This window comes from Oryctolagus cuniculus, chromosome 7, assembly GCF_051225735.1.
Source record: "Oryctolagus cuniculus isolate XC-2025 breed Fujian yellow rabbit chromosome 7, ASM5122573v1, whole genome shotgun sequence".
NCBI classification, from domain to species: Eukaryota; Metazoa; Chordata; class Mammalia; order Lagomorpha; family Leporidae; genus Oryctolagus; species Oryctolagus cuniculus.
The window spans coordinates 59,245,671-59,269,415 of NC_142873.1; the positions used below are offsets into that span (position 1 = coordinate 59,245,671).

The following is a 23,745-nucleotide window of genomic DNA, read 5'->3' on the forward strand; positions in this document are numbered from 1 at the left end:
GGTTCAAAGCAAGCTGGCTTAGTATCACCTGTTTTTATCAGTTCTCATCCTTCTGCTCATTCACTGGGAAAGCATAAAACAATGAAATGCAGAACGTATCTCTTTGACCTTAAAAATGAGTCTCAGAGGGGGCAAGTGTTTGGCACAGCAGTAAAGATGCCACTTGGGACACAACATCCTATGTAGAGTGCTTGGGTTCAAGTCCATTGCTTCTGATCCAGCTTAGTGCAAACATGCACTTTAGGAGAAAGCAAATGACAGCTCATTGGGTCCTTGACAGCCAAGCGGGAGACCAGGACTGAGTTCTGAGTTCCTGGCTCTAGTCTGGCCGAGCCACATGGTTGCGGGCATTTGGGGAGTAAACCAGAGGTTGGAGGATCTCTCTTTGTCTCTTTTTGCCTTTCAGAAAGTTTTTCAGAAATCAAAGCCTTGCAAGTAGGTAAGATAGATATGCTAATTTAGTTTGACTTAGTCATTCCAACATCTATACACATATCAAAATATCAATGATCATTACATCAATTAAAAAAACTGAAATAAAAAAATATATAGACGCTTTTTGAGAAGTATGTAAGACAGAAGAAAATGGGGCATCTTTAAGACGCTTACAGAGGGGCCGGCGTTGTGGTGCAGCAGGTTAAAGCCCTGGCCTGAAGCACCGGCATCCCACACGGGCACTGGTTTTAGTCTCGGCTACTCCTCCTCCGATCCAGCTCTCTGTTATGGCCTGGGATAGTAGGACAAGATGGCCCAAGTCCTTGGGCCCCTGAACCCATGTTGGGGACCCAGAGGAAGCTCCTGGTTCCTGGCTTCGGATCAGAGCAGCTCCGGCCGTTGTGGCCATCTGGGGAGTGAACCAGCGAATAGAAGACTTCTCTCTCTGTCTCTACCTCTCTGTATAACTCTTTCAAATAAATAAAATAAATCTTAAAGAAACAAAAGATGCTAACAGAAAAAAAAAGTCAACATAGAATGCTAAAAACAATGCATATATCATTCAGACATGAAAGTAAAAGATTGTACCCAGGCCAACAATCTCCCAAAAAAAGGCTGAACGAAAAAAGATCACTAATATACCTTTAAACAGTGAATGAGAGTAAATCTAAAAGGTATTTTTGATCACTTCAAGTAAAATTAATAACATGCCACAGGGTTTACAGCACATGTGAAAATAAAACATATTATAATAATACAAGAAAAGAGAGAAATGAAGTACATTGCTGGAGATTCTTACAATATATATGAAATAATATATTGTTTGAAAGTATACTGTCACGTTAAAAATGCATTTGTTAAAGTCCCAGAGCAATCAATAAAACATAAGAGGTACAGGTAAATAAACCAATAGCTGAGATAGAATGAAACACTAAAGAAAATTCGACTTATTAAAGAGCACAACAAATGCAAACAGGTAAACAACAGCAGCAAAAAAAGATGAAACTAATACAAAACAATATAAAGATGGTAAAATTAAAATACAACCACATTGGCTGGTGCTATGGCTCACTTGGCTAATCCTCTGCCTGCAGTGCCGGCACCCCAGGTTCTAGTCCTGGTTGCTCCTCTTCCAATCTAGCTCTCTGCTGTGGCCTGGGAAAGCAGTAGAGGATGGCCCAATTGCTTGGGCCCCCGCACACATGTGGGAGACCTGGAAGAAGCTCCTGGCTCCTGGCTTCGATTCAGCGCAGCTCTGACCGTTGCGGCCATTTGGGGAGTGAACCAACGGAAGGAAGACCTTTCTCTCTGTCTTTCCCTCTCACTGCCTGTAACTCTACCTCTCAAATAAATAAATAAAATCTTAAAAAAAAAAAAAAAAAACACGAAGAAAATACTAATTTTTTTCAGAGGTCAGTGGAAAACATCCCCCCCCCCCTTTACAAGTGTTGGGGATCCTAAGTTAAGGTCCTACCTATTCGAAGCAGTTAGAATTTTAGGCTATTAAAATCCAGCTATTTTTTTTTTTTTTTTGACAGAGTGGACAGTGAGAGAGAGAGAGAGAGAGACAGAGAGAAAGGTCTTCCTTTTGCTGTTGCTTCACCCTCCAATGGCTGCCGTGGCCGGTGTGCTGCGGCTGCCGCACCATGCTGATCCAATGGCAGGAGCCAGGTGCTTCTCCTGGTCTCCCATGGGGTGCAGGGCCCAAGGACTTGGGCCATCCTCCACTGCACTCCCGGGCCGGGCCATAGCAGAGAGCTGGCCTGGAAGAGGGGCAACTGGGACAGAATCCAGCGCCCCGACTGGGACTAGAACCCGATTAGCCTGTTGAGCCACGGCGCTGGCCAACATCCAGCTTTTTTCAAACTTGGTTCGGGTCTTCTTTATTCATATTCTTTTACATTCTAAAGAGCTTCTATCTATATAGGTTCTCAGGAATGTAGTGCTGGATTTTTTTTTTTTTTTCAAAGACTTTTTCTGCATTAACTGGTATTTTATGGTTGTTTAAAAAAAATTATTTGTGAGGCCAGCACTATGGGCATAGGTGGATAAAGCTGCTGCCTGCAGCACCAGCATCCCATATGGGCACTGGTTCAAGTCCCAGCTGCTCCAATTCTGATCCAGCTCTCTGCTATTGCCTGGGAAAGCAGTGGTAGATGTCCCAAGTCCTTGGGCCCCTGCACCCAAGTGGGAGAACCAGAGGAAACTCGTGGATCTGGCTTCAGATGGGCTCAACTTCATCCGTTGTGTCTATTTGGGAAGTGAACCAGTGTATGGAAGACCTCTCTCCCTCTGTGCCTCTCTGTAACCCTGCCTTTCAAGTAATAGATCTTTAAATAAATAAAAAAATGTATTTATCTGAAAGGCAGATGACAGAAATGGACAAAAACATCTCCATCTGCTGGTTAACTTCCCAAATGACTGAAGTCAAGGGCTAGGAACTCCATCTGTATCTTCCATGTGGGTGGCAGAAATTCAGGTACTTGAGCCATCATCTGCTGCCTCGCAGCTGCATTATCAGGAAGCTGGATCAGAAGTGCAGAATAGTCAGCGTCTGAAGCAGGTGCTCCGACCTGGGATGCAGGCACCTCAAGTGGCAGTTTAGCTCACTGCACCACAATGCCCACCTCTGGTTTTTCTTTGTATTCTATCAATATGCCCACATTCTTTGCCACATCTGTTCAACACTTTAGGAACTGAAAAATAAAACAAAAAATAATATAATTTACACAAACATCCAATAAGAAATGAACTACTTAACAAAATATGTATAAGACATACAATAATACATATAAGACCTGAAACTAAACATGGTTGAGACAAATTAAAGACCACTAGAGAGCTATTCTATTAAAATATACCCAATATTCTTTTTTAAAGAGAATTTAACATATGTATATTTATTCATAATTGATACGTGACGATACATTCCAATATATATTTTTTTGACAGGCAGAGTGGACAGTGAGAGAGAGAGAGACAGAGAGAAAGGTCTTCCTTTTGCCATTGGTTCACCCTCCAATGGCTGCCGCGGCTGGCGCACTGCGGCCGGCACACCGCACTGATCCGATGGCAGAAGCCAGGTACTTATGCTGGTCTCCCATGGGGTGCAGGGCCCAAGTACTTGGGCCATCCTCCACTGCACTCCCTGGCCACAGCAGAGAGCTGGCCTGGAAGAGGGGCAGCCGGGACAGAATCCGGCGCCCAGACCGGGACTAGAACCCCGTGTGCCGGCGCCACAAGGCGGAGGATTAGCCTAGTGAGCCGCGGCACCGGCCCAATATTGTTTTAAGATGTCAATCCTCTTCATGTTGAGCTACAGTTCCAATGCAAATCCAACAGCACGTTTCTTTTTGTAAAAGCTGAAGATGATTTTAACATTTATACAAAAATGGAAACTGCTCAATAACTAATATGGTACTGAAAAAGAATAAAATCTTACACTATGCGATCTCAAAATTTATTATAAATCTGCAGCAATACACAGAATGGCTAAGCACAACCAATAGATCAGTGGAACAAAATTAATTCCAGAATATAGAGCCCCTCACAAAAGAGGGCACTTTTAAAAAGTTTGTGGAAAACAGAATTAAAATATAATTTGATCTTGGTGCAAACAATTCTGTAATCCATGCATGCAAAGAGGTCTTCAAAGAGTTCACACAGCAGACTCACAGAATAACAATGCTTTAAGTAGCATTCTGACCTCAAAATTAGCCCTTAAGGCATCCTGGTCTGGCTGAAAAGACCAAGAGAGCATTTCAGGCAAGGAAAGTTGGCACTGTGGCAAAAAATGTCTGACATGAAGGACCTAGGTGGATGAGACCCCAGTGGAAAGAAGTGGTATCAAAGGATGTACTTTTCTCTGAAGAGAGGAGAGAACTTCGACTTTGCTTATTGGCTTTGTCTAAATACTGATGGAGTTTGTGGATTCAAAAGGCTTCCATAGCCTAGGGAGCTCATGACAAGAGCCTTGGGTGATCACTGACATCATACATAAGAGTGTTGTTAAATTAACAACAGGAGGCCGGCGCCGCGGCTCACTAGGCTAATCCTCCACCTAGTGGCGCCGGCACACCGGGTTCTAGTCCCGGTCGGGGCGCCAGATTCTGTCCCGGTTGCCCCTCTTCCAGGCCAGCTCTCTGCTGTGGCCAGGGAATGCAGTGGAGGATGGCCCAAGTGCTTGGGCCCCGCACCCCATGGGAGACCAGGAGAAGCACCTGGCTCCTTGCTTCGGATCGGCATGGTGCGCCAGCCACAGCGCGCCAGCTGAGGCAGCCATTGGAGGGTGAACCAACGGCAAAGGAAGACCTTTCTCTCTGTCTCTCTCTCTCTCACTGTCCACTCTGTCAAAAAAAAAAAAAAAAAAAATTAACAACAGGAGTCACTGTGCACTAACTTCCCATGCAGAACCCCTGTCTTCAATGAGTTGCATTATAATTATGTCTAAGTGCTCACAAAGATGTATCATTCTTAAAAAAAAAAAAAAGTTCATGGGAGATGCTTATTTGGAAAAAACTGCACAGATCTCAAAATTTTTATATCAAAATAAACTTACTTTTAAAATCCATTTTCTCATGAACTTTTTGAAATACCCTTATATGTTCATGCATTTTTTGATAAAGACCTAGTGGTACTCATCCTCCAAGATGGTCCCCAATGATCTTGGCCTACTGGAATTCACACCAATAGTTCTTGCCCATGCCAAATCAAGATTGGCTATGTGACCAATAGAATATGGCAGAAGTAAAGTGAAAACACTACACAACTTTCAATGGTGGCTCCTAAATGGTACTGCATTTAGTGGTGTGATATTTGGGTTTCTTTTTTTTTTTTTTTAAAGATTTATTTATTTATTTGAACAAGTTACACACAGAGAGAAGGAGAGGGAAAGGGAGAGGGAAAGAGAGAGAGAGAGGGAGAGGAAAAGAGAGAGAGAAAGGAAGGGGAGGAAGGGAGGGACGGGAGAAGAGAGAGGTCTTCCATCCGCTGGTTCACTCTCCAATCGGCCACAATGGCCAGAGCTGTGCTGATCCAAATGCAGCCAGGAGCTTCTTCTGGGTCTCCCATGTGGGTGCAGGGGCCCAAGGATTTGGGCCATCTTCTACTGCTTTCCCAGGCCATAGCAGAGAGCTGGATGGGAATTGGAGCAGTTGGGACTCGAACTGGCGCCCATATGGGATGCTGGCACTGCAGGCACCGGCTTTACCTGCTGCGCCATAGCGCTGGCCTCGAGTCTCTTTTTTAAGACTTGTTTATTTATTTGAAAGTCAGAGTGACAGAGAGGGAGAGACAGAAGGAGAGAGAGTTCTTCAATTCTCTGGTTCAACCTCCAAATGGCCACAATGGCCAGGGCTGGGCCAGGCTGAAGCTTGGAACACCATCCAGGTCTCCCACATGGGTGGCAGGGTCCCAGTCACTAGGGGGCACCTTCCACTGCTTTCCCAAGTGCATTAGCAGAGACCTAGATAAAGTTAAGTAGCTGAGACTTGAACCAGGACTCATAGGGGTGCCAGTTATCACAGCAGTTTAACCCACTATACTGCAATGTTGGCCTTGGGGCAGTTCTTTTCTGAAGGTGGAATTGACAGTAGTTCATAATCAGTTAGGAATTATTAAGTAAAATTTAGAAGAATCAAGGGTAACTCCTAGATATCCTAGCTTGAGCAAATAAGTGGCTGATGACACACCTACAAAAGGAGGTTTTAAAAGAAAAACAGTATTTTCCTGCAAAAAAAAAAAAAGTTTGGGATTCATCTGGGAAAGTGGTAGAGATAGCTGACAAATATTTAAGACTCCAAGTCTGGAAGCTTGGGAGAAACCCATGGATTAGAGGTACAGATTCAGTAGCCATTGCTAAAAAAGCAGCAGCAGTTGAACCCATAGCAAAAGATGAGATCAGCCAAGGAGAACTTAACAGAAAGAAAAAAAACTAAGAATTGACTCCTGGGGCCAGCGTTGTGGCATAGTGGGTAAAGCCGCTGCACACAGTGCTGGAATCCCATAGGGGCGCCAGTTCGAGACCTGGCTGCTCCACTTCCAATCCAATAGCTCTCTGCTATGACCTGGGAAAGCACTAGAAGATGGCCCAAGTCCTTGGGCCCCTGCACCCCTGTGGGAGACCCAGAAGAAGCTCCTGGCTCCTGGCTTCGGACCGGTGCAGCTCCGGTTGTAATGGCCAATTGGGGAGTGAACCAGAGGATGGAAGACCTCTCTCTCTTTTTCTCTGCCTCTCCTTCTCTCTGTGTGTAACTCTGGCTTTCAAGTAAAATAAACAATAAATCTTAAAAAAAAAAAAAAAAAAGAATTGACTCCTCAAAAAACACATCTTACTGTGAAGATGTAAAAATAGGGAAAGGATAAGATAGAAGTTTATGCTGGACTTTTGGCATCCTAAATCTCTTATCTGTATTAGGTTGGTCTCCCATTTCCATGGGGGGAAGGGGAATACTGACAGTTAAATCCAAGAGCATATATTTTATTCAGAAAGACCTTTACCCCCCTTCCAGGCCTCTTAGTCTGGGGATTGCTGTCATTTTAACAAGATGTGAATTCATCATTTCTTTAATCCAAAAATGTGTATCTTCCAAGAGGGGTCCTAATATAGCAAGGTTCATTTATATCCCCAAATGCCTTTAGCTTTTCTAGGTCAACAGAAACTGGGGAAAGAACTCAGAGATGATCAAATTATTTTGGGTGTTTTGCAAAAAAGAGAAGTATTTGACCCTTGTTCTTCAACTCAAGTAGTCAGATATTCAAGTTCCAAAATCACTTTTTACATACTGTGAGTACAGAAAATTATTTTTTTTACAGCTAGCAAATGCCACGGGCTATGAATGTATAAACATAGGCACATTTTCAAATACAAGAGTAAAATAGCTCAAACAAGAAAACACACACACACACACACACATACACATTCTCAGTAAGAATAATTTGAATTAATGTTTTCTTTCTAAAGGGAGTCAGTCCTAACTCATTACTGCCAAGTTAGAAAACCACTATGTTCTTCTAAGCAAATCCTATGCCTTTTTATGGAAATCTCTTGTGCCCTGCACTCCCATCACAGCAACAGAAAATTTCTTACTCTGGTTAAGATTCCCTGACAAATACGGAGGACAAGAATAAACATTGCACTATGTTTAAATTTTAAGTCAACCTTGATTCCCTAACATTATGTTCTAAGTTATAACAATTTTTCATTTCTACCTTCAGCAAAACTACTTTTAACTTTCAGAAAATAATATACCTTGTCTTTGTGAAGCGAATTATCCCAACTTGGTTGTTTCTATATTTAAAAAAATATAAAGTAATGAAATAAAAGACAAAAATTTCTTCTGTACAACTGAACCTATGCAGAGAAATTTATTAAAGGAAATTGAGATGTGATAGGAAATTCTGGAGAAAAAATTTGGCTAGGTTAGCCCAGGCCAGGAACCTGGGACGCCACCTGGGTCTCCCACATGGGTGGCATGCACCCAAGCACTTGGGCGATCTTCTGTTGCTTTCCCAAGCAGGGAGCCAGATCAGAAGGGAAGCAGCCGGGACTCAGACCAGCACTTATATGGGATGCCAGTGTTGCAGGGGACAGCTTAACCTGCTGCAACACAATGCCATCCCCTAATGGGGGGTTCTTAATCAGCAGTTATACTGTTGGTTATTCTCCCATAAGAGATGCTGGCACTGCAGATAGCAGCTTAACCCACTGTGCCACAGCACCAGCCCCAAAATTTAACTTTCTAAAACAAAGAAAAATGCTCTTCATTCAACTTTTTTTTTTTTTTTTTGCAATATGAAAACATAAATATTAGCTCTATGGGGCCAGTGCCCTGGCTCACTTGATTAATCCTTCGCCTGCAGCGCCAGCATCCCATATGAGTGCTGGGTTCTAGTCCCGGCTGCTCCTCTTCCAGTCCAGCTCTCTGCTGTGGCCCGGGAAGGCAGTGAAGGATGGCCCAAGTGCTTGGGCTGCTGCACCCACATGGGAGACCAGGAAGAAGCACCTGGCTCCTGGCTTCGGATCAGAGCAGCTCTGGCTGTAGTGGCCATTTGAGGGGTGAACCAATGGAAGGAAGACCTCTCTCTGTCTCTCTCTCTCACTGTCTGTAACTCTACCTGTCAAATAAAAAAAAAAATATTAGCTCTATGAAAGACTCCACCTTGGTAATTTCACTTCTTGTTATTCCTAACCCTCTCAGACAAGTTCTTTGGGGTAAGGGTATATATGGAGAGAGAGAAAGACAAGGTGGAGGGAGAGAGAGAGCTGCTAAGATAAGATATAATACATAGTTGTCCCTTGGTATCCATGGGGATTGGTTCCAGGACCCCATGCAACTATTAAAACCTATGAATGGGGATGGACACTGTAGTACAGTGGGTTAAGTCACTGCCATAAATGCCTGCATCCCATATTGGAATGCCTGGTTCAAGTCCCAGCTACTCCACTTCACAACTCACTTCCTACTAGTACACACCTTGGGAAGCATAAGTGAAGGCAAGTACTCAAGTTCCTGTCACCTACATGTGAGACCTGGATCGAGTTCCAGGCTGCTGTCAGCCTGGTCCAGGCTCCACCTGTTGTAACCACTTAGGCAGTCAACCAGTATAAGGAAGCTCTCTCTTCTCCATCTCTCCTTCTCACTCTTCACACACACACACACAGTGTAAACACACACATAAATTCACACACACACACTTTTTTAAAAATCCCTGGATGCTCAAGTCCCTTATATAAAAATGGTACAGTGTTTGCATATAACTTGTAACACACATCATAACACCATAAATCATTTCGAGGTTCCCTATAACACCTAAAACAATGTGACTGCTGAGTAAGTAGTTGTTACAGGATATTTTAAGGGAATAATAAGAAAAAAAGCTTGTGCATGTTTAGTACTGGAACTTCTTCCCCGAATATTTTCATTCCAAGGTTGGCTGAATCCTTGGACGCTGAACCCATGGATATGGAAGGGCCACCCTACTTGTGAGTGAATTTTATATCTTAGTCTTCACATTCTAAAATCAGACATGCCCAGTCAAACGGTACTTTCTACTCCTTTCCATAATGAAGGAAGACAAGCTACTGTAAAGAGGAAAGACCTGCAGAGCAATGAAGCAGAACAGATAATCACAGATTTGAGGAAAACAATGACAGAAGCAATAAATTCAACAAATAGAACACAATACACAGAGAAAAACACTGAAGAGGACCTACAGAAGATTGTAAAAAAAACACACAATATCATGAAAGAAATTCTTGAAATTGTCATGTCTATGAAAGACATATTACAGACTTAAGATGAAAATATGACAATCAAAATAAAAGTTCAGTTAATGGGCTAAAGAGAAAAAAAAATGGATACAGCTAAAGATCCAATTATTAAATCAATAATGAACCAAGAGAACACACACACACACACAAAATTTTTTTTAAGATTTATTTTTAATTTGAAAGGCAGAGTTACAGACAGGGAGGAAGACACAGAGAGAGAATCTTCCAGTTGCTGGTTCACTGCCCAAAAAGCTGCAACAGGTAGGGCTGGGAATGGGCTAGGTCAAAGCCAGGAGCCTGAAAGTCCATCTGAGTTTCCTACATGGGTGTCAGGGGCCCAAGTACTTGGGCTATTCTCTGCTGCTTTTCCAGGTGCACCAGCAGGGAGCTAGACAGGAAGCAAAACAGCCCAGACTTGAATCAGTACTATGATATGGGATGCTGGCATTACAGTTGTTGGCTTAACCTGCTGAACCACAATGCCAGCCCCTAACAATTTTGTGCCAGTCTCTAAAGACCTCTTTAGACATGGTCATCTGGCCCTGTGAACTCTACCCTCACTTAAATAACCCATTTCATCTCTGGGTAATCTAACTGTTAAAGCTTCTTATGTTGCTCTGCTTCTTTGTAGTGCCACTTGCTGGGTTTCATTTCCGCCCACTGATGTAAACAGAGTAAAGAGAATTCTTCTATTCTTCATTCCTTCAAACATTTGAAGTATTTTCTTTTATAATAAAGTCTTCTTTTTCAAATAATACTCAAAGCTTCAAATTATGCCATCATTCTGGTCTCTACGGCAAAAGCTTCAGTTCGCTCATAAAATAAAATACATGTTTGATGAGCATTAGGAGGTATTACTAAAGGCTTGTACCAACAAAAGAGCAATCACAGTATCTCCTTAATCTACAACAGTTATTTCAAACTTCCAGCCAATTCTTTAGTATTCCCTCAATATTTCTAAACAATATTTATACTGTTATCTTTTGATTTGTGGTTTTAGATATTACTATCATGTGAGATGAGAATTTTGGCTCTCTTAACCACAGAGCAATGTGGTATATTAAGATTACATTTTGGGGCTAGTGCTGTGGCATAACAAGTTAAGCTGCCTCTTGTGGTGCTGGCATCCCATATGAGTGCAGGTTCGAGTCCTGGCTGCTCCACTTCCCATTCAGCTCTCTGCTTTGGCCTGGGAAAGCAGAAGATGCCCCAAGTCCTTGGGCCCCTGCACCGGCGTGGGAAGAACAGGAGGAAGCTCCTGGCTCCTGATCGGTGCAGCTCCAGCAGTTGCAGCCGTCTGGGGAGTGAACCAGTCAGTGGGTGGAAGACCTCTCTCTCTCTCTTTGCCTCTCCTTCCCACTCCGTGTAACTCTAACTTTCAAATAAATAAATCTTTTTCTTAAAAAAGGTTACATTTCTGGGGTGGGCATTTGGTGCAGCATGTAAGACGCACTTGGGACACTCACATGTCATATCAGAGTGCCTAGGTTTCAGACCTGGGTCCACTTCTGATCCAGTTTCCTGCTGATGCATACCCTGGGAGGCAGCAGGTGATGGTTCAAATTCTTGAGTCTCTGCCACCCACAAGGGAGACTCAGGCTGAGTTTGGGACTCTCAGCTTTGATCTGGCCCAGGCCCTGCTGGTACTAGCATCTGGGGAGTGAATCAGCAGATGGAAGATCTCTGCCTTTCAAATAAATAAAAACAAAAAAATTAAATTGTGTCAACATATATATATATATGTATATATATTGTATGTATTTGTGTATGTGAAAATGTATAATTGACCATTTAAAAATATTCCATTTCCTTTTTCATGTAATGTATGATTTCCTGGAATTAGCAAAACAACTTTCCACCTAGTCAAACTGTGCAGATAATCTATCAGTTTCATTTCCTTCAACTCCTTCCCTCCAATTCTGCTCCCTAAATCCTTCCTATATCTTGTTATAATGTCTTAGTTGCTCTCTGGGCCTCAAAATGGATGTAAAACTAAGGTGTGCTTCAAAGTGCCTGCCTCTAAACTACTACAAGTTAGGTAACCCTTATTTGAAATGATTAGAACCAGAAGGTCAACATTTTGGGCACGGAAAATTCTAAAATACCTTATTGGTTAAGTATCCCTAATGCAAAAATCTGAAATCCTAAATGCTCCATAACTGAAACGTTTTGAGCATCATATTAGTGTTGAAAATGATTCAGATTTTGGAGCACTGCAGGTTTTCAGATCAAGCATATTCACCCGTTAGCACTATCTGGTAAAGTCGATAGAAAATGAGTTGCTCCATAACCTCTACAACTTCCCTAAGCACACTGTTTAGTTCAGCTGAATGGAGTAATGATATAATATAGTGCTAGGGATGGTACTTTTTAAGAGAAAGAAAACACTAAATTGTAGATCAATATTAATATTGTGCCATTAAGCCGGCGCCATGGCTCAATAGGCTAATCCTCCACCTTGCGGCGCCGGCACACCGGGTTCTAGTCCCAGTCGGGGCGCCGGATTCTGTCCCGGTTGCCCCTCTTCCAGGCCAGCTCTCTGCTATGGCCAGGGAGTGCAGTGGAGGATGGCCCAGGTGCTTGGGCCCTGCACCCCATGGGAGACCAGGAAAAGCACCTGGATCCTGGCTCCTGCCATCGGATCAGTGCGGTGCGCCGGCTGCAGCGGCGGCCATTGGAGGGTGAACCAACGGCAAAGGAAGACCTTTCTCTCTCTGTCTCTCTCTCTCACTGTCCACTCTGCCTATCAAAAAAAAAAAAAAATATATATTGTGCCATCATTTTTTGGTATAATCATGAAATTTATTTATAACACTTCTTTAAAAAAAAAAACTTGTGTACAAACTTTCCACAATTTCTGAGGTTCACATCTTCTTTATATATTTAAAAGGAGGTGCCGGTTCGAGTCCTGGCTGCTCCACTTTCCATCTCGATCCCTGCTAATGTGCCTGGGAAAGGAGTGGAGAATGGCCCAACTGGTGTGGCCCCTGCATCCACATGGGTACTCCTGGCTCGTGGCTCCAGGCTTGGGATTGGCTCAGCTCTGGCCATAGTGTACCAGTGGATGGAAGACCTCTCTTTCTTTGTCCCTACCTCTTTCTGTAACGGTTTTTTTTTCTTTTTCTTTCCTTTTTTTTTTTTTTTTTTTTTTTTTGACAAGCAGAGTGGACAGTGAGAGACACAAAGAGAAAGGTCTTCCCTTGCCATTGGACTCTCCAATGGCCACCGCAGCCGGTGCACCGTGCTGATCCGAAGGCAGGAGCCAGGTACTTATCCTGGTCTCCCATGGGGTGCAGGGCCCAAGCACTTGGGCCATCCTCCACTGCACTCCCTGGCCACAGCAGAGAGCTGGCCTGGAAGAGGGGCAACCGGGACAGAATCCGGTGCCCCGACTGGGACTAGAACCCGGTGTGCTGGCGCCGCAAGGCAGAGGATTAGCCTAGTGAGCCGCGGCACCGGCCCGTAACTGTCTTTCAAATACATAAATATTTTTTAAATGAAGGAATACAAATTCTTCTATTTTAAATAAATTCATTTGTTACACTGCCAAACAAGTCTTCACCAAAATCGTTACTGAAGTATGGCTGACTCAGCTATCCCATTCATGACACTCTTGGAACTCTCCAAATAATCAAGTAAAGAATTATAATAGACCATTCAACCCTATTACTTATTTGGGAGTAAAACTTTTGGCAAGTTTGATAAGTGGTCTTAAAATATTCACTATACTACTATGACAAAAGATTTCACAATTTACCCTTTTTAAAGATTTATTTTATTTATTTGAAAGAGTTACAGAGAGAGGCAGAGACAAGGAAAGAGGTCTTCCATCCACTGGTTCACTCCCCAGATGGCTGCAATGGCCAGAGCTACGCCAATCTGAAGTCAGGAGCCGGGAGCTTCTTCCGGGTCTCCCACACAGGTGCAGGGACCATCTTCTACTGCTATCCCAGGCCACAACAGAGAGCTGGAGAGGAAATGGAGCAGCTGGGACTAGAACCGGCGCCCATGTGGGATGTTGGCGCTTCAGGCCAGGGCTTTAACCTGCTGCGCCACAGCACTGGCCCGCACAATTTACTTCTTAAAATTATTCCCTGATCACTAGGCTAATCCTCCGCCTAGCGGCGCCGGCACACCGGGTTCTAGTCCCGGTCGGGGCGCCGGATTCTGTCCCGGTTGCCCCTCTTCCAGGCCAGCCCTCTGCTGTGGCCAGGGAGTGCAGTGGAGGATGGCCCAGGTGCTTGGGCCCTGCACCCCATGGGAGACCAGGAAAAGCACCTGGCTCCTGGCTCCTGCCATCGGATCAGCGCGGTGCGCCGGCCGCAGCGCGCCAGCCGCGGCGGCCATTGGAGGGTGAACCAACGGCAAAAGGAAGACCTTTCTCTCTGTCTCTCTCTCTCTCACTGTCCACTCTGCCTGTCACAAAAAAAAAAAAAAAAAAAAAAAAAAAAAAAAAAATTATTCCCTGAATGGTAGTCTATGCATTTTCCTTTTATAATAATTTCTATAGTATATTTATATCTCCTTCTTCATTTTGACTATTTCTACCTTTTCTCTTTTCTTATTGGTCAATTTTTACCAGGATTATTAATTTTCTTAGTCTTTTTCTAAGAACCAGTTTTGGCTTTGTTGATGTTTCATTGTAAGCCTCTTATATTTCTCTATATTTTCTTTTTTTCTCTTTTGTTTGCTCTACTTACTTTTTCAACTTAAATTGGATATTTGATCCATTAATTTATGCCTTTTTCTTCCCTAATTAGTATCTCAGCTGATTAGGGATCACTTTCTTTCCACCTAAAGGACATATTTTTTAATTTTTCTTAGTGATGTCCAATTAGTGGTAAGAACTCCAGGTTTTCATTTGTCTGAAAACTGTAACCTTCGATCTGAGAAGATACTTTAATTTTAATAGTTACTTACTCTCACTACTCTGTAGCAACTACTCTACGATCTTCATGGTTCTGTTTGCCTTTCAATAAATCAGCTGTTAGTCTCATCTTAGCTGTAGAGTCTTTGGAAGTAATCTGTCTTCTCCTGGGTATTGTTCAGATCTCTGTCTGTAAATTTAACTATAAGGTGTTTATACTTCTATTTATCCTAATCAGGATTTGACTTCCTTTTAAAAAATTAATTACTTTTTATTTATTTATTTGAAAGGTAGAGAGAACTCCCATCTCCTGAATCACTTCCTAAAGGCCCACAACAGCTGGGGCTGGGTCAAGCTTAAGCCAGGATGGGGCACTCAATCTGGGTCTCCTGTGGGGTGGCAGGTACCCAACTAACTCTTGAGCCATCACCTGCTGCTTCCCAGGATTTGGACAACCAGGAAGCTGGAACCCGGAATACAGCGGGGACATCTACCCAAAAATAGACAAAGACTTGTTACAGTTTGGTAAACTGTGAATCGTAATCTCTACTTGATTTTTCTTTAGATCTGGATTTCGGATTAGACAACTGTTAAGACTTTTTCTTCTTGTATTAATTAGGATGCAATCTAGGATGCTGAAATAAGAAACTACACAGAGGCTTAACCAATATTTAAGGTCTTGTCACATGACAGAGCAGATAGTTCAGGGCTTGTTTGGCAACTTAGCAGTCTGAGAACCAAGGTCTCATATCTTACTGCTCAGTCATCCTTAGAATTCTATTTCCCTTTTCTACACACACAGAGAGAGATCCCCACCACATCTATATTCTAGTTCATGGTAAAGAAGAAAGAGGAAGGAAAAGACATACCCATTTCCTCTGATAGGCATGATCTAGAAACTGCACACATCCCAAACAGCCAAAACCTTGTCAACACAGTCAAACCCTACTATAAGGAAAGTACTAAAATGGAAGTTTTATCTGGGCAGCAAAGCAGCCAACTAATGCATCCATTACTTATTAGGAGAACTAGTATCAGGGAAAACCAGCAATTTCTGCCACAATTTTCTAGTTTTCTTTTATTCTCTTAATGTATTTTGCATTTTTGCCTCTTTATTAACTTAAATTTTTTTCATATATCTCAATTCACTAATTCTCTAGTATACTCTATTGTTAAACCTGTTCATTGACCTTTAAATTTTTTATTTATAAATTTTATTTCTAGAAGTTCTTCTCCCCTTCCCCAAATCTAACTGTAATGTTTTAGTTCCATTCTCTTTCTTATAAGCAGTATAGTAACATGGTTTAAAGCTTTCATTTTGGATCCTTATTTCCTAGCTAGGATTCTGGCTCTACCACCTACTAACTTTGTCAAGTTACTTCCATATTCTGTGCTTCAGTTTCTTTTCCTTTTATCTTTATTTTTTAAACATGTATTCATTTATTTGAAAGAGAGAGAGAGAGAGAGAGAAATTGTCCATCCACTGGTTTACTCCCCAAATGGCTACAACAGCCAGGGCTGGGCCAGGTCAAAGCCAAGAACCTGGAACTTCAACTAGAACTTTCACTTGGGTGGCAGGGGTCTAGGTACCTGGGCCATCTTCCACTGCTTTCCTAGAGCATTAACAGTGAGCTGGATTGGAAGCAAACAGCTGAGACTTGAGCCAACGTTCATATGGGATGCTGGCATTGCAGGCAGCGGTTTAACCGTCTGTGCCTCAATTCCAGCTCCTGTGCTTCCGTTTCTTCACTTGTAAAATGGAAATAATTGTCTCTATTTCACAGGGTTATTGAGGATTAACTACATTCATATAAAGAATTAGAACAGTCCAAGGTTCAGAGGAAGCACCACAAAATGTTGGCTATCATAATCCTATCATTAAATATATATATATATATATTAAAAAAGATTTATTCGTTTAAAAGTCGGTTACAGAGAGAGGGAGAGAGATTTTCCATCCACTGGTTCACAACAGACAGAGCTGGATCAGGTTGAAGCCAGGTGCTTCATCTGGGTCTCTCGTGTGGGTGGCAGTGGTCTAAACACTTGGGTCATCTTCTACTGCTTTTTCCAGGCCCTTAGCAGGGAGCAGGATGGGAAATGGAGTAGTTAGGACTTGAACCAGTGTGCATATTGGACACTGGCATCACAGGCAGTAGTTTTACTTGCTAAACCACAATATAAGTTCCCATTCTTATACTTTTAATCCTTTTTTCCTGCTATATATTCTCATTTAAAATTCTATATCTAATAATTACAATCTGTGAAGCCAATGGGGGTCCAGTTCTGCTGTCCACTATTTTTTATCTAGTACTTTATCAAAAAAAGTTAAGACAACTGTTTGAATAATTCTAGACTTTAGTTACAGAAACTACTAACTACATGTGGCATGGCTGAGTGTTAGCAACAGAATCATAAAATAACACCAAATGACAATTTTTCTATTTATCAGTATCAAATAATGCAAACAACTAACTTGAGATTCATCGTTCTGATATTTTTCTAGAATATAATTAAAAGTAGACACTTTTATCAAACAAATATGTTGAGTGGCTCCTCCTACCACAAGCTTTCATACCATGAGGCAAACATGCTGACAATCTCAAAAACACTTATACTGCTTTGGAGACTCAAAAAAATTTTACAAATTATATAATTTCCTTATACTTTATCTCAAAGTATTTAAAAATATACTTATTTTACTAACGGTATAAGTTTAAACTGCCAATGAACAAGGTTATATATGAAACAACTTATCATCAGATGGATTCATTTCCTTCCTTCAGAGAAACAAATATTTTTTCTTTTTTTTTAAATTTTTTTGACAGGCAGAGTGGACAGTGAGATAGAGAGAGACAGAGAGAAAGGTCTTCCTTTTGCCGTTGCTTCACCCTCCAATGGCCGCCGCGGCCGGTGCGCTGCGACCGGCGCACCGCGCTGATCCGATGGCAGGAGCCAGGTGCTTCTCCTGGTCTCCCATGGGGTGCAGGGCCCAAGCACTTGGGCCATCCTCCACTGCACTCCCTGGCCACAGCAGAGAGCTGGCCTGGAAGAGGGGCAACCGGGACAGAATCTGGCGCCCCAACCGGGACTAGAACCCGGTGTGCCGGCGCCCCGCGAGGTGGAAGACTAGCCTAGTAAGCCGCGGCGCCGGCCCAGAAACAAATATTTTAAAAATACAAAGAAACAAAATTTCTTAAGGGCCAGGGTTAAACCAGATTTTGGTTTTAGTTCCAGCTGCTCTGTTTTTTCTTTTTTTAAAGATTTATTTATTTATTTGAAAGTCAGAGTTACACAGAGAGGGAGAGGTAGAGAGAGGTAGAGAGGCAGGGAGAGAGAGAGAGAGAAAAGTCTTCCATCTGCTGGTTCACTCCCCAACTGGCCGCAACTGCCGGAACTGCACCAATCCGAAGCCAGGAGCCAGGTGCTTCTTCTGTGTCTCCCACAGGGGTGCAGGGGCCCAAGGACTTGGGCCATCTTCTACTGCTTTCCCAGGCAATAGCGGAGAGCTAGATCAGAAGAGGAGCAGCGGGGACTCGAACCAGCACTCATATGGGATGCCCACACTGCAGGCGACAGCTTTATCTGCTAGGCCACAGTGCCAACCCCTGCTCCGCTTCTAATCAAGCTCCCAGCTAACGACCCTGGGAAAGCAGCAGAAGATGGCCCAAGTGCTTGGGTCCCTGCCACTCACAGGGGATACTTGGATACAGTTTCTGGCTCTTGGCTTCAGCCTGGCTCAACCAGGTCACTTTGGCCATTTCAGGAGGAACCAGAGGATGGAAGGTACCTCTGGCCTCTCTCCACCTTTCAAATAAATCTTTAAAAAAATTTCTTTCTAGGGGCCGGTGCTGTGGTATAGCAGGTAAAGCTGTTACCTGCAGTATCAGAATCCCATATGGGTGCTGGTTCGGGTCCCGGCTGCTCCACTTCCGATCCAGCTCTCTGCTACAGCTTGGGAAAGCAGCAGAAGATGGCCCAAGTCCTTGGGCCCCTGCACCCGCATGGGAGACCTGGAAGAAGCTCCTGGCTCCTGGCTTCGGACTGGCGCAGCTCCGGCCGTTGTGGCCATCGGGGAGTGAACCAGCGATGGAAGACCTCACCCTCTCTCTGCCTCTCCTTCTCTATCTGTGTAACTCTTTCAAATAAAATAATAAATCTTTTTTAAAAATTTCTTTCTAGATAAACCTAAAATTTACTAAAATTACTATAAATTAAACCTCCAAAATAAAAGTCTTCATATTGAAACAAGAGAGAAAGAGAGAGAGAGAGAGAGAGAGAGAGAGAGAGGCCGACCTCCTTTTATCATGTATCAAGGCCCTCTAACCATAACATTTCCTCCTAATGTTGAATACTGGGAATGCCTCTAATTAACATAAGAGAGAATATCATTGTGCATACAAAAATATCCCATACTCTGCCTTTGGGAACGACATGTGCTCTTGGATCCATGAGCTGTCAAAAAACAGTGAATAACGTATCCTGTTTTAGCAACATAGTAAACCATCAAAAAGTGCATCACTAATAAATATCTGACTAAAGAAAACACTGCTTCTCAGCTGTGTTACTATCTGCTTAGTAAAAGAAATATTATTCAGTAACTATTACCATGATAGGCAAACCAAACATTTGTTAATCATGAAAACAAATTTTAAGACAGTAACTAATACTAACAAGTTGACCAAAACATCTTTTTCCTTAAAAGATACAAAATGACCAGGCTTATTAAATTATGCTAAGTATTGTTAAGTATATCAATTCTGAAGCCTTGATATATTTCCATACATGTACTTATTATAACTTTATTTTCTTGACAGTACTGTAACATAACCTCTATGTCATAACCTTGAAATAAAAAAGTAATAAATTTAGAATAATTTCTACAGCAAAAGGCTTAAGTGTCATAGGTTTCTGATATCTTTATTTTTTTGACAGGCAGAGTTAGACAGTGAGAGAGAGAGACAGAGAGAAAGGTCTTCCTTCCGTAGGTTCAGCCCCCAAAATGGCTGCTACAGCCAGTGCCCTGCGCTGATCCAAAGCCAGGAGCCAAGTGCTTCTTCCTGGTCTCCCATGCAGGTGCAGGGCCCAAGCACTTGGGCCATCCTCCACTGCCTTCCCGGGCCACAGCAGAGAGCTGGACTGGAAGAGGAGTAACCGGGACAGAACCCGGGGTACCGGCATCACAGGCAGAGGATTAGCCAAGTGAGCCGTGGCACCGGCCAATCTTTATTTTTTAAAATAAAGACTACTTAGGGGCTGGTATTGTGGCATGGCAGGTTAAGTCTCCACCTGTGATGCTGGCATCCCATATGGACAGTGGTTCGAGATCTGGCTGTTCCACTTCCAACCCAGCTCCCTGCTAATGTGCATGGGAAAGCAGAAGATGCTCCAAGTCCCTGGGCTCCCACACTCATGTAGGAGACCAGAAGGAAACTCTGGGCTCCTGGCTTCAACCTGGCCCCGCCCCAGCCATTGCGGCCATTTGGACAGTGAACCAGTGGATGGAAGTGCTCTCTTTCCCCTCCGCTCCCTGTTCCTTCTTTTCCTGCAACTGTGCCTTTCAAATAAATAAAAAAATAAAATCTTTAAAATAAAAAAGACTGTTTCACTTCTATCCAGCTAAAATGTTGTGACCCTTTCTGAAAACCAAAGTAAAACAGTGTGACCACCAACTACACTTTATAGCTTTCTGCACTTCCAAAGCTCTCTCTTTTATTTACTTTTTAAAGATTTATTTATTTATTATTTGAAGGGCAGAGCTACACAGAGGCAGAGAGAGAGAGAGAGAGATGTGCACCATCTGCTGGTTCACTCCCAAATTGGCTGCAATGGTCAGAGCTGGGAAGATCTGAAGCCAGGAGCCAGACACTTCTTCCGGGTCTCTCATGCAGGTGCGGGGGCCCAAGTACTTGGGACATCTTCTACTGCTTTCCCAGGCCATAGCAGAGAGCTAGATTGGAAGTGGAGCAGCCAGGACTTGAACCTGCGCCCATACTGGGACAGCAGCACTGCAGTTGGTAGCTTTATCAACTATGCCACAGCGCCGGCTCCTCTCCTTTATATTATATATATATATATATATATATATATATATATTTTTTTTTTTTGACAGGCAGAGTGGACAGTGAGAGAGAGAGAAAGGTCTTCCTTTGCCGTTGGTTCACCCTCCAATGGCCGCCGCGGCTGGTGCGCTGCGGCCGGCGCACAGCGCTGATCCCAAGGCAGGAGCCAGGTGCTTCTCCTGGTCTCCCATGGGGTGCAGGGCCCAAGGACTTGGGCCATCCTCCACTGCACTCCCAGGCCACAGCAGAGAGCTGGCCTGGAAGAGGGGCAACCGGGACAGAATCTGGCACCCCGACCGGGACTAGAACCCAGTGTGCTGGTGCCGCAAGGCGGAGGATTAGCCTAGTGAGCCGCGGCGCCGGCCTCTCCTTTATATTTTTAAGGTAATAAACATCAAAATTTTATGTCACTACCCCATTATAAAGATAAGAAACTATAACAAGTTTAGTCTTATTTTTTTAAAGATGTATTTATTTATTTGAAAACCAGGGTGATAAGGAAAGAGGGAGAGGTATCTTCTACCCACTGGTTCACTCCTCAAATGGCCAGGCCAAAGAAAGAAGCCTGGAACTACATCTGGGTTTCCCATGTGGATATGGCAGGGGCCCAAGTACTTTGGGAATGCTCTGCTGCCTTCCCAGGCACATTAGTCAAAGCTGGATTGGAAACAGATGCAGGACTCACCCTAGGTACTCCAATACGGGATTTTGGCGTCACAAACAGCAGCTGTGCCACAACACCATCCTCAGAAATTTGAGTCTTTAGCAACCCTTCCAGGTTTTTTCCCCTGAAAATGTACAGAAAGATGCCATTCCTAGTGCCTAAAACAGTACTTGGGAAACAGGAGATGTTTAATATTTACTGAATCAAAGAAGTGGCTGAGTCTGGATTCAAAGTTGGGTTTTGTCTAACATTAATGCCTCCAGCCTATTCCAGTACAGTCAATAGTTCCCTTACTCAGTAATCCTGGTAATCTTTGAAAATCTGGAGGAATGGGACTGGGACTTGAGATAGAAAGAGCAGTAATCTTAAAGTAAAGAATACAGCTCTGGCCAGTGCCACGGCTCAATAGGCTAATCCTCCGTCTACGGCGCCGGCACCCCGGGTTCTAGTCCCAGTCGGGGCACCGGATTCTGTCCCGGTTACTCCTCTTCCAGGCCAGCTCTCTGCTGTGGCCCAGGAGTGTAATGGAGGATGGCCCAAGTGCTTGGGCCCTGCACCCCATGGGAGACCAGGAGAAGCACCTGACTCCTGCCTTTGGATCAGCGCGGTGCACTGGCCGCAGCGGCCATTAGAGAGTGAACCAACGGCAAAAGGAAGACCTTTCTCTCCGTCTGTCTCTCTCACTGTCCACTCTGCCTGTCAAAAACAAAACAAAACCAAAAAAAAAAAAAAAAAAAAAAAAAAAAAAACCACAAAAAACAGCTCAGCAACATTGCTATGCACATAAAACGGGATAATGTAGAGTATGAGAGTGGGCATGCATTTCAGGTTTTATCTTGTAATTTCATTTTACATCATTTTTTATAAATACTCACCTGCAGCACTTAGCACAAAGACTGCTAACTATAATCCACTGAAAATATAACTACTACTATCACTACTTTACTGCTGTAACCAGAGTTTTACTGGCACTTTGAGAAGAATTTTGGAGAGATAATGCAAAGCAAGAACAGACAGACAAGGAACGTCAAATCAGGAGGAAGCACAATAAAATTTATTGATTTTTTTTAAAAAAATTTATTTATTTGAAAGGCAGAGTTACACAGAGACAGACATATCTCCATCCACTGATTCACTCCCCATATGGTTGGGACTGAACCAGGACGAAGGAGGAACCTGAAACTCCACTGGGTTTTCTACATAAGTAGCAGGGGCCCAATCACTTGGGCCATTTTCAGTTACTTTCCAGGTGCATTAACAGGGAGCTGGATCAGAAGCAGAGAATCCAGGCCTGAAATTGGCACTTGTATGGGATGCTGCTATTGCAGGTAGTGGCTTAACCTGCTGTGCCACAAAACAGGCCACAAATTTATTGATTCCTAACCTTACTGAACTGAAGTGACCATAGTTCTCTGAAAAGCATATACACATCAGAGGAAGCTGGTAGAAGATGGAGACCAACAAAGCCAAATTAACAACCCATGACCACAAGGAAAGAGCTTATAGGCCTATCTGGATCCAAAACCAGGATGGAAAACGTGTGAGAACCCAGGCAGGTCACTTATCCTCATTAATATCAAATTTCCTTATTAACAAATCAAAGCCAGACTAAGGCATTTCACTAGTTTCAAATAACCATTAATAAGCACTATTAACATTTTAGGTACAGAAGCTCAACACTCTTTGCTTTCCAAACCACAGTGAAAAGAGAAGATCAATGTTTTAGTTGATAAAAAACCATTACCACACCAGAAAACTATTACTAGACTCCTAGTTTGAGTCTGTTTGCTTTAAGACCTTCAGATCTGTGTTAGTACGGCCAGAATGTTGTAGGTTTCTTATTAAGTTCTGTAATTTTACACAAGTTCCTGTCTCCAGGCAGTATGAAAAGAAGTAACAGCACAGACACCCATGTCTTAAAAAAAAATCCTGCTAAGGAATAAATAATCTGAGTCTTATTTTCTTGAGAAGTGAGTGGGAAAAAAAAAAAAAAAACCTATACACTAAAACTATATACTAAAAACTAATACTAGGCCGGCGCTGCAGCTCACTTGGCTAATCCTCGGCCTGCGGCATCGGCACCCCGGATTCTAGTCCCAGTTGGGGCACCGGATTCTGTCCCGGTTGCTCCTCTTCCAGTCCAGCTCTCTGCTGTGGCCTGGGAGGGCAGTGGAGGATGGCCCAAGTGCTTGGGCCCTGCACTCGCATGGTGACGAGGAGGAAGAACCTGATCCTGGCTTTGGATTGGCATAGCGCGCCGGCCACAGTGCGCCGGCTGTAGCGGGAGAGTGAACCAATGGAAGGAAGACCTTTCTCTCTGTTTGTCTCACTAACTCTGCCGTCCAAAACAACAACAACAACAACAACAACAACAAAAACACTAATACTAAAATATTAGTTAAAGCCTTGCTTTTAAGAGAGATGAATCCATTTGAACAGGTTATAA

The 23,745-nt window shown here is 43.2% G+C and overlaps 1 protein-coding gene across 6 annotated transcripts in view; it reads right to left on the bottom strand.

The window, feature by feature from the left end:
• RAP1A (RAP1A, member of RAS oncogene family) overlaps positions 1–23,745 on the bottom strand; it is a 95,754-nt gene that overhangs the window by 29,046 nt on the left and 42,963 nt on the right. For 2 of the 6 annotated variants that reach the window (XM_089300149.1, XM_089300148.1), the window contains one exon: positions 3,063–3,131. The exons of 2 other annotated variants lie outside the window; for them this stretch is intronic. The gene's annotated coding sequence lies outside the window, so the exon portion shown is untranslated. Of the gene's footprint in view, positions 1–3,062; positions 3,132–11,172; positions 11,394–21,320; positions 21,424–23,745 lie in introns of all 6 variants that reach the window. 2 more of the 6 variants (XM_089300151.1, XM_089300150.1) reach the window with 2 other exon arrangements.